This window comes from Apium graveolens, chromosome 8, assembly GCF_009905375.1.
Source record: "Apium graveolens cultivar Ventura chromosome 8, ASM990537v1, whole genome shotgun sequence".
Lineage (NCBI taxonomy): Eukaryota > Viridiplantae > Streptophyta > Magnoliopsida > Apiales > Apiaceae > Apium > Apium graveolens.
Genome location: NC_133654.1, coordinates 200,016,474 through 200,027,737, shown reverse-complemented (window position 1 = coordinate 200,027,737; position 11,264 = coordinate 200,016,474). Strand labels below are relative to the sequence as shown.

The window sequence follows — 11,264 nt, the reverse complement described above, 5'->3', positions numbered from 1 at the left end:
CAAACACTGAAAATATATTAGCTCAAATTGCTGATCTCAAGGAACAACTTGCAAAAAGTCAGGCTGAAGCTAAATCATTCAAAGCACAAGTGGTTGAACGGTCTTCTTCTTCCACCTCTGTCAATAATCAGCTGGCTCTCATCAGGACTGAAATATCAGATTTGAAGACATCTGTTGTACCAAAGCTTAACTCAATCCAGGCATCTCCATCGTTATCAGCTGACGATATTTCAAACTTCTGCTCTCTACATACAAGAATGACTTCTCTTGAAGACTTGGTTGAAATGAATCATTCACTAGATTCTTCCAGATTTCTGAAGATAGAGACGGGCATGGAACATCTGAATGAAGGGATGAAGCACTTGTACTACATGATCAAAAATTCTCACTGCCCTAATGAAGAACAAAGGACTTTCTTCGAAGGGCCGTCTGGTGGAGGCTCAGGCTCTGGAGGTGATGGAGGTCATGGAGGATCTAAGGGAAAGTCTGTAGAGGATTCCTCAACTAAGGGGGAGAAGAAAGGGAGAAGTGAAAAGGGAAAAGAAAAAGATTCGTCTGCTGGAGGCACAGGGAAGCCTGATGATATCTACTATAGTGGAGAACAGGATGACTTTGATATTTGTGATGTTCCCACTGAACCAGTCTTGGAAGATAAATATGGTTTCTTTGAAGCTGAGGAGGAAAGTAATTTTGGAGAATGGGAAGAGGAAGCTCCGGTGGATCCTCTGTTTGAGAAAGAGTTTCAGCAGCAGCAGTCAGAGATGAAAAGAAAAGAAGCTGAACTCAAAAAGGCATCCCAGATCATTGACATGAGGAAAGACACACAAAGAACAGAAACTCTTCAAAAGCAACGTCTTCATGATATTAAAGCTCAAGAAAGGTGAAGAGATGTCAGACTGAAGATTGGTGAAAAATGGGATGAAGCTAGGAGAGTACTTGATATGCCTTAGCTGAGCACAAACAATGATAGGCAGTTTCTACATCTTCTGGACAAGCTGGAGATCTCTAATCCAAACAATGACATGTACATGAATGCTATAAAGACTGAAGTCTCAAGGATCACAGCTGCCTTTGACAGATCCCTAAATGAGATGAGCATATTTGTATATTGTCAGAGCGAAGGATCTTTCAAGGTGTCACTTCATCTGTTTGAGAATCGTTCTTTGTCAGAGACTTGGGTTCTTCTCAACAAAGTCAAAAGAAGCTCAGAATTGAATGAAGTTCTTCGAGAAAGGCTCAAAGAGTTTGCCAGCAGGGCTAGTCCTCAAGTGGTCAACAATCCTCATCAGGTAAGATTCTTTAAGTCTGACTGTCTTCAAATCTGCCAGCTCGAATCACAATCTCTTAAAGACTACTCAGCTAAGCATCTGGTCTGGATGGAACATCACTTAAGAACTGTTAGATATTCATCCATGTTGAAAACTCAAGCAGCTGATCTGATTCAAGCTTATTGTGAAAAGAATATTAAAAGGTACAATCAACTCAAGAATAAGCTATAGATAGTTGGAGTTCAACCAGTTAGACCAGACAGCTTCACTTCAGAAAAGGATCGTGTCTTTGACAAGGAGTTGCTTCAAGATTTGGAAGAAGGTGAAGTCGGAAGAGAAGACAACTGAATTCAATTAGCTCAAAACTCAATGTAATATGATTAGAGATTTATGAATCAAGATAGACTAATGTAGTTATATGTTCAGGCTAGAGGAACATCTATCTTGTATTCACTTGTAAATTTTGTTTGGAATCTGGAAAATGTTAAATATAATCTAGAACTTTTCTGCTATTTACTTTGCATTACTATTTATATCTTTTTCTTATTTGTTAGTTGAGTTATCCTCTAGGTATTTGTTGTTATTGTCTAACAAACAAATAGGGGGAGATTGAAAGGCATATGTCATAGCCTATTTGTTTATTCGAGGATTTAACTCAACTCAAATAAGGATGTAACAAGTAAATAGTGGTTCTATCATCAGAGAGATCTCTCATAGTAACATATGTCAAAGGATTAAGTAACATTGTTCGTCTACAGACTTAATGACTTAATTCACTGGAAGAAGCTCAAGAAATTGATCAAGCCTCAGTGATATAAATCAAGATTGTGGATTTAATCAAGTGACAGAGATCTCGTCAGGGTATCAATTAATTACAAGGATTTAGTCTGAAGAAAATCAAGAGTATCAAGGTCAAGGCATGAAGAAATGTCACGGAAGTTAGTCACTCATGAATCAGACAGTACATCGAGTGTCAACATTGAAGTGGTGGAATTGATTCATAATTGACAGTGATTTTCAGAAGAATGGTTGTTGCTCAGGAGTAGTATTAATTCTTTATTAATTAATTAAGTCGTATAATTTAATTAAGAAAATAAATTATATCTGCAAAGATTAATTTATTGATTAATTGAATTAATTGATTAATTAATTCTGAATTAATATTATGTATTTTCAGAATTGATTTTTAATTAATATTCTATATTAATTCAGCAAGACTTTCTTTTGTATTAGCAAGACAATCGGTATGACAATCAATAGTCATACCGAAAGTCATGCCAGTTCATTTGATTGTCTTGCCAGTTCATTTAGATTGTCTTGCCGAAAGTCCTATCAGTTCAATTGATAGTCCTACCGAAAGTCTTACCAGTTCAAAGGATTGTCATGCTGAGCTAAATGGATAGTCTTGCCAATTAAAATCACAGGATTCAATATAAAACACAGCAGCTGTTTTTTCAAGAGGAGCAGAGCATTGAATATATCATTCAGCAGAACACAGAACAAAAGAAACCTGCAGAGAAATTATTGCAAATTCACAGATCATTTATTTCTAGTATTTATTGTTAAATCCAATCCACTAGAAATACTTTTCTTGTTCTTGTGTAACTATCTAGCGGGTCGAAATCCCTAGAACTTAATCTCAAATCGCTTTTAGCATTTGATCTTTTTATTGCAAAAATTGAAAAAGTTCATGTCGAATTTATTCTAGATTTGTGATAATTGATTTGAGATTAATCCCTTGTAAACGATACCGTTGTTGTAACACCTTTCAAGTTTAATAATAATTTTATTTAACTTGAATTTTGTTTGACCTTTTTTATTCCGCATTTTATTCGATTAAACGATATTGTTTGTATTCAACCCCCCTTCTACAAACATATTGAGACCTGACAATATTCAATAATAGTGCCAACTTGCCAAGGAGGAGTAACCATGAAAGAGTATAAAGAAATTGCTATCTTACAATCTAATTTCACGGTAACATAATTAAACTTTTTACGAAGAGCAAGCTCACATGCATATAACTAATGCTTCTTTTTATAAAGAAAAAGCTGCATATGTAGAATTAGGTATCCCGTCAATGATTTGACCTTGAAAGTATCTAATAATTACTTGACGGTAAGAATAACCTTGTCACTTTTAATTTTTACTTTCAAAACATAAAGGGGAGCCCAATGTCATGAATTTGGTTGAGTATGAGATATTTCAACAATAGGCTGCAATTAGAGGTGGCCACCTGTGCGGGTCGTGCGGTCCGGGCCGGGTTGGTAACGGGTTGTAACCGGAGAGAACAAACACTGAACCGGCACTTGAATCGAGCGAATCGGGCCGGGCTGTGCTTGAACTTACAGAAGGTAACTCGGATTCGGCACGGAGCTCGTGTGCGTGCCAGGCGGTTCACAGGTTGGCGGGTTGAAGGCACGCGGGCTGGCGGGCTGTGGGGGTTGAATGTTTGTTCAACTCGTTTTCATTGTCCACCTTCAAGTCTTCAACAATCATTCAAATATTATATTAATAATTACTTCTCTCTCTGTCACATCACATCGTAGCTGAACATTAAATAATTTTCATATGTAAAATAATATTTTTGTTATACGTATTATATTGTTAAAATTGTTATCAATTAACTTTATTATTTTAAGTTTTTGGTTAAAAAGAGGACGGTACCTCTTATAAAATTAAAATTTACTTATAATAAACAATATAAAACTTGTACACTGAAATTTACAAAAATGAATTTATAAGATAAATTCCTTTAATTCAATTTACAAAAATGAATAAATAATATACAATAATAAACGAATAAACAATATACTATAATATTCAAAAATCAAAACACAAATTAAATTATCCCCCTTCTTACCCCTCTTTTAATAAACAAAAGTTCTGTCCAAGTCAATATTTGTGAACAAAAATAAGCTAACATGTTTAATTAAACTACGTCAATTTTTAATAAACCTTGTGGAACATGTATGCATATCAACATATATCAGTGCATATCAACGTGCGGGCTGTGCGTGTTGCATAGAACGTGCAGCTCGTGCGGGCTTGGTTCGTGCGGGCTCGTGCGGGCTCGTGCGGTCTCGGGTTCTTAAAATTGAATTCGTACTCGGTTCATCTAATTTAGCGAGTTGAGCGGGTTTGAACCGGCCCGTTTCGTGCCGAATATTTTCCGGGTTCCGTACGAGCCGGTCCCGAATGAGCGGTTCGAACCCGCACATTTGGCCGGCTCTAGCTGCAATAAGGTATAAACATCTATTTCTGACAATTAAAAGAATCAGCAATGACAGGGTTGAAGAAATTTGAATATCATAAAAAAATATAAGTGTTTCTGCTTTTTCAAATTTCCCATGCAATCTATACTATACTATAATAGCCGGAGTAGAGATAATTTGGTTCAACGGTTTGGTTCAACGATAATTCCCTAATTTTGATTATTACAAAAATAGATAAATAGTGTTAAATATCTGATAAACTATTAAATTATTAAACTACTACTAAATATAGTATACTTATCCTACTAAACTACGAATACAACTTATCCTATTATTAAAAAATATAAATAATAGTGTTATATATGTGTTAAACTACTAGAAATAGTTTATTTATTCTACTAAATTACGACCACATGTTATTCTATTATTTTTATTATAAATTTATAATCATTATTTATTTATATAAATATTTTAAAAATATAATATAACTGGATAAATAAAAATTTAAAATATACTATTGGAGATGGATTTTTTTTTACATAATTTCTATTTTTTATTTATAATATATATTAATAATTTTTAGTTAAGGGTTATATATGATTGGAGATACTCTTAGCCAATATAAAATTGGTAAGTGATTGAGTGGAAGATCATGTGGCGTGTGCGTGTATTATTAATCGAAAAAAAAGTCTAGATTGTTACTCCCTATGTCCCAACCATTTCTTTACACTTTCCTTTTTTGGATGTCCCGTCCAATTCTTTACATTTCAAAACTTACCAAAAATAGTAAATGGGTCCCACCACTTTCCCATTTTTTTCCCTTTTCACATTACTTTATTTCCACTATCTCCTTTTTATACATTAAAAATCAATGGGTCTCACTATTTCACTCACTTTTCTTTCTCTTTTTCACTATTTTATACATATTTCTTAAATTACGTGCCCAAACCAAATTTAAACTATTGACCAGGACGGAGGGAGTAGTTAATTTGTTGGAAGCGGATTCCACAGATTATATATGAGAGGATCTCCACGATACCTCGGATCTTCGTATTTATATATGACCTCCAATTACATCGTTGCAGCTATACCATGTCCTTATTATGTGTTGTCAATATTATTTTTAAGTGTATACAATTTCTGAGAAAAAAATACTAATATTATTACACAGCAAAAATTTCTTGTACTATAATTTATTATATATATAATAGAGCAAATACGGGATTGGGTGAGACAATTTATTCCAAATTACTAATTTACCTCTCAATAATAAATACAAATAATTGTCAAATTTAATACCATGTATTAGTTATACTTAAATCATTATTACTCCTTATTAATAAATATAAATAATTGTCATATTTAATAACATATATTAATTACATGTAACGCATTAGTATTAATAATATTATATATGTTACCATTTATCATTGAATATTAACAATCTATAATTAGATATCTAAAATTTAATAATATTTGCATGTATATATACTAAATTCTTTTTTTTAAGACTTTATATAAAATAAATTTATTTTCAACAAATAAATTTAACATGTTAGCTAATATGAAAATGACAATGTTAGTGTATCAAATATTAAATTCAAGAAATATAATAGATATTCTCTTTGTATATGAATAAAAGAGTGGGTTATGAGGGGGTGTTTATAATAAAGTTGAGATTCTTATTATATCACCAAATTAAATATAAACTAACAAGCCACTGCACTAGATGCGCATGTAGATTGGTTTGAAGATTTTGAATATATATAATAAAATATTAAAATATCAAGTTCATTACAGTTACATTAATATTTTACAATAGTAAGGTGAATCATTTTTCTTACATTAACCAATTTAAAGTTTTTTCCGAGGTATAAGTAAAAGAGTTATTAGATTACTGCAATGGTATGGAAATCGAAAATTTCGCCGATAAATTGCTGCAAGACAACCAAACAATCTATTGAGCAAAATCGGAGCATACAACATTTTTGCCATTTTTGATCAAAATCGGCAATTTTCTGGTCAAAATTTGACGAAATCAAACACACAATTTGAGGCTATGAAGAGAAGAAAGGGAAGAATAAATATACTCAGCACCGAGTTGGTGAAGAACGACGATTTTAAATAAAGAAATCAGACGGTTGTCGAATAGAAACTGAAAAGATAAGGGAAGAAGAAGAGAGATGCGTAAAGATGATTAAGACTCTTATTATTTTAATAAATAATACACACAAAATAATGTTATAACTTAATACGGATGTACAAATGCAATTTTACACATCTCAAATATAAATTCTCAATTTTTGATAAACTGTAAATCAGTAGTTCAACCAATTTAGTCCATTTTTTAATTTTCATTACCATTGATTACTAACCTATCTATTAGTATTATATTTAATATGTCGGCTTTCATATCTAATTATTACATTTTCTAATATGGAAAGTAAGACTACCTTATATTCATTGTATTTTGTATCGCTAATTGTACCATGTAAACAACTATAATAACTCTTTAAATAACTCCGCAATATTTCATTATTATGAATTGTAATTATTTTCATGAGATATGTGTGCTTTCATTTGTATTATATTTTGATCGTATATTACGATTTCATTTCCGCATATTCAATTTTTTTTTAGAAAAAACACGTTAAGTACGATATCGATCTCAAGTTCATAAAGAGAGATATTTAGTTAATCGATCCATCATGAAGCAACATGAATATATCGTCGATAATTACAATCAAAATAACATCAATTCACGCACTATAAAACATGCTCGTGCATTGCACGGGCTATAGAGCAAGTACTATATTATAATAGCCGGAATAGAGATAATTTGGTTCAACGGTTTGGTTCAACGATAATTTCTCAATTTTGATTATTACAAAAATAGATAAATAGTGTTATATATCTAATAAACTACTAAATTATTAAACTACTGCTATAATTAGTATACTTATCATATTAAACTACGAATACAACTTATCGTATTATTAAAAGATATAAATAATAGTGTTACATATCTGCTAAAGTACTAAATTGTTAAACTAATAGAAATAGTCTATTTATTCTACTAAATTACGACCACATATTATTCTATTATTTTTATTATAAATTTATAATCATTATATATTTATATAAATATTTTTAAAAATATAATATAAATTAATAAATAAAAATTTAAAATATTAATGTATGCTAGTATAAATAAAGATTGAAAGATTATCAACAACTTGATATGTAGACGGAAGAGAGTTATAAGACTGTCGAGCCTTTAACATATGGTTTGATTATGCGGAATTATTGGGCGAAGCGAAAAAGGAGAATCCTACCAAACCGGCTTCATCCGTTCACAATAAAAATTCACATACTCAACGGATTTCACAAATCAAGACATATAAAATAGCTTCCATGATTTCCGTTTGAAAAGGTTAAGCTAGGTAGGCAATGTGTCTGTGTAAATTCTCCATAAAAAATTTCTAAAGCTTAGGAGGACATTTAATTTTTCAGATAAGTTTCGAGACAAAATTTAAATTTTTATACGAAGAAGTTATAGCTAGAATATGATCAGAAATATGCTCAAGTTTCTGTGCTATATAGTGACCTGACTTGACGTTGTATGTGCCATTTACATGAGATGATAAGTTGTTGTAAGTACATTTAGATGAGAAATTGTTAAAATTGTAAGTAGTATCATGAGGCCGTTATAAGTCGTACCCGCTATAATTAGTTCTAAAAGTAAAAAACAAAACATATTATCATATACTACTCTCTTATCAAAATTATTTAATAGAGTACACATATAGAAATTTTATAAAGTAATAAAGAAACTGTGCATTGCACACAATTTATAAACTTAATATATTAACCACAGCAAACCCTGCTGAAACTCTTGTTGAGATATAAGAATAATTATTATGTTAAAATCTCAAAATGTTACGGACGAACTAAACGTGTTTCATATATTATATTTCTGAAACACGCCCTTTACTTTATAGCTATACTTGTTAGAGATCCTTGTAAGCTAGTCAAGTTGCTTTGCAGTGGTCAAGTTGCTTTGCCACAGCAGCTAGCAATATGTATGAGATCCGTGTTACTTGAAATCCTGTAAAAGATGCTTTGGACGCTGCAACTAAATTTATGTGTGAGATTCTTGTTTGGCTCGTAAAGATGTTTTGTCCATTGCAGCTAGCAACAATGCGTTCCGCTTTGTGTACACTTTATTTGTAATTTGTCACTTCCTGTCAAGTTGTAAAATCACACATTTCCACACCCAACACTGCTTCGATAATTCAAAATACAAGTGCTGCAGCATAATGTGCCAATGCAGCTATGATCACCATAACATGAAAATCTGATGACTCTGTCCAGCCAAATCAAACCACCCAGGCCTCCACCTCTCCGGAACCCGGGTAACATAAACCACAGTCCCAATTACATATGAAAATCCCATAGCCATCTCGTAAGCTAATGTCTCATTTCTAAAAGGCTCATTCCAACACACAGTCACAGCATGAACAGCAGGGACCAAGCCAAAACCCCCCATTGCCCCGAAAAGCAAGGCTCTAAATGGACGATATTTGTTTGTTGACATAGCTGGAGAGAGCACTGTCACGACGGTGAAAATGCCAATTACTGTGATGCTGCTAAGGTATATGAGTTGGTAGTGCGGAGAGCATACGAAGATGTAATAAATTGGAGGGAAAAAAGAAGTGATGATCATGACAACGATTCCTACGTAGTCGATTTGAAGTAACAGGGTGTTCAAAGGGTGGGAGTGGCAGCAGAAGAGGTGGCAAATGCTGCTGGAGAGGAGGCAGAACATGGAGCCGAACAGAAACACCAAAAATGGCCATAGTTTGGAAGCGTCCTGTAACAACTCTGTAGTTTTAGTGATCAAATATTTGCATTACAAGCAAAACATACAGAAAACCTAAAGAGGAAAAAGGGAACAAAATATCAATTTTTCTTCTTGTTTTTATGATTTATATCTAATGAATTATATCAAGCGTGTTTTTAGCAATAAATGCAACAAAAGGAGAAAAGTTAAAAAATTTGTCCACAAATATTCTACTGAAAATTTGAAAGTTTGGAGCGTTTATCTTTAGCATCCAGGATGATGCACAAGGGGGTAAAGCAACAACAGGCAATAATTTTCTGAATTATGAGAGACATTTACATCTGAGCCTGATGGAGAAAACCTGCAAGATAAAGTTAAAAATTATAATTGTAAATTTATGATAAGATGCTCAGCAGACATAAATCAATAAATTATTAGTAATCTAGCACCTTCTATGGACCAGTTCAATGAATTATGTGGGTGGTGAATAATTTTATCAATTTATTTTTATATATATTATATGAGAGTTTGTTTGGGTGATGGCAAGTGTAACTGTCTACTGCTATCCGCTAAGCATCACGGTGCAAGTGGCTACTTGTGAGTATCAAATAGTTCCCGAATCCTACTCATATAGACAATACAATCACGTGTCTAATTGGTTATCGGGTTAGGTAATTGGTTTCACAAATATAGGCATTATAGTCAAGTGTCTAGTTCTGATTACTAATACCAATTTGCAAAATAAAGCTGATGCCGAAGAATAGTTTAAACTTTTAAGACATCTGATGAAAAAAAAACAAGTAAAATCCAAGAAAATATGGAGATCAAATCGACCACGGAAGACAGATTCATCACCTTTGTAAATGGTCAATCCCAATAAACAGTACAAATCCAATCAAATGCCTGCACATGAAATCTCAATAATTTAATTGTATATTCATAGCACACCCCAACCACCAGCACTAGCGTAGTTACTATCTAAGTAGGTATATTTTACAAAATTTTCATTATATATCTAGAGGTGTTCATTCAAGTACAAGCTATTCCAGCCTGCTGCTAGTACTACGAACTGGTGATTTGTATTCCTAAACACGATTATCGGCAGTAGTGTGATTTAGCAAATGGTAGGTATTATAACTGATAACCTGGGTGTGTGTTGGTTGGTTAAATGCTCTGTTTGCAAACACGGCAGTATTTTTTTCGAGATTCATAAAATTTAAATTTAAACGGACAGAAAACAGTGAAACAGAGACAAGACAAGAATTGAATTGGTGAGGAATAGTAGTAAAAGAGGGGGGGGTAATTAATATAAACTTACGTCCAAATATTAAGTGTCTCGTTGTGCCACTGAAAAATGCTCAAGAGAGCTTGTTTGAGAGGCCAATTAGCTCTATAATAATTCAGTATAAACTCATTGTCCTTCATGTAATCCGGCAGCTCGTCAAATCTCACCAGTTTGTAGGGTTTCGAATCGGACTCGTGTCGGCTCTGAATCTTCCTCTTCTTCATCTTGATATTATTGATATTAGTGTTTGCAGTAATCAAGTGCATTCTTTGATCATCCATCTCATCGTCATGGGAACAAGTTGTTTTTCTCTGCCAAGAAATCGCCTCACTAGAACTCATAGCTAATGAAAAACACAAGTTGAACTAATTGATATACAGAGAATAGTGAAATGTGTAAATATTGTTAATGATCTGCAACCGTATCAATAATTTAGGAGTAATGCTACGTAACCCAAAACTCGTACCAAAATAATTACAAAATGACGTAACATGACACGTGTTTAATATAATTTATGAATAAATATGAATGTACGCGGGTCCGTATTATTAGGAGGAAAGTCATCATTTATAAAATATTTAGGAACAATTTTTGTAACAATATTAATTTAGCTTTATAACCTTTTTACTACAAGGATAACAAACTGTAAGCAT

The 11,264-nt window shown here is 32.7% G+C and overlaps 1 pseudogene; it reads right to left on the bottom strand.

Annotated features, from left to right (window-relative positions):
* Positions 1-8,335: 8,335 nt before the first annotated feature.
* Positions 8,336-10,993, bottom strand: LOC141676950 (heptahelical transmembrane protein 1-like; annotated as a pseudogene).
* Positions 10,994-11,264: the final 271 nt, after the last annotated feature.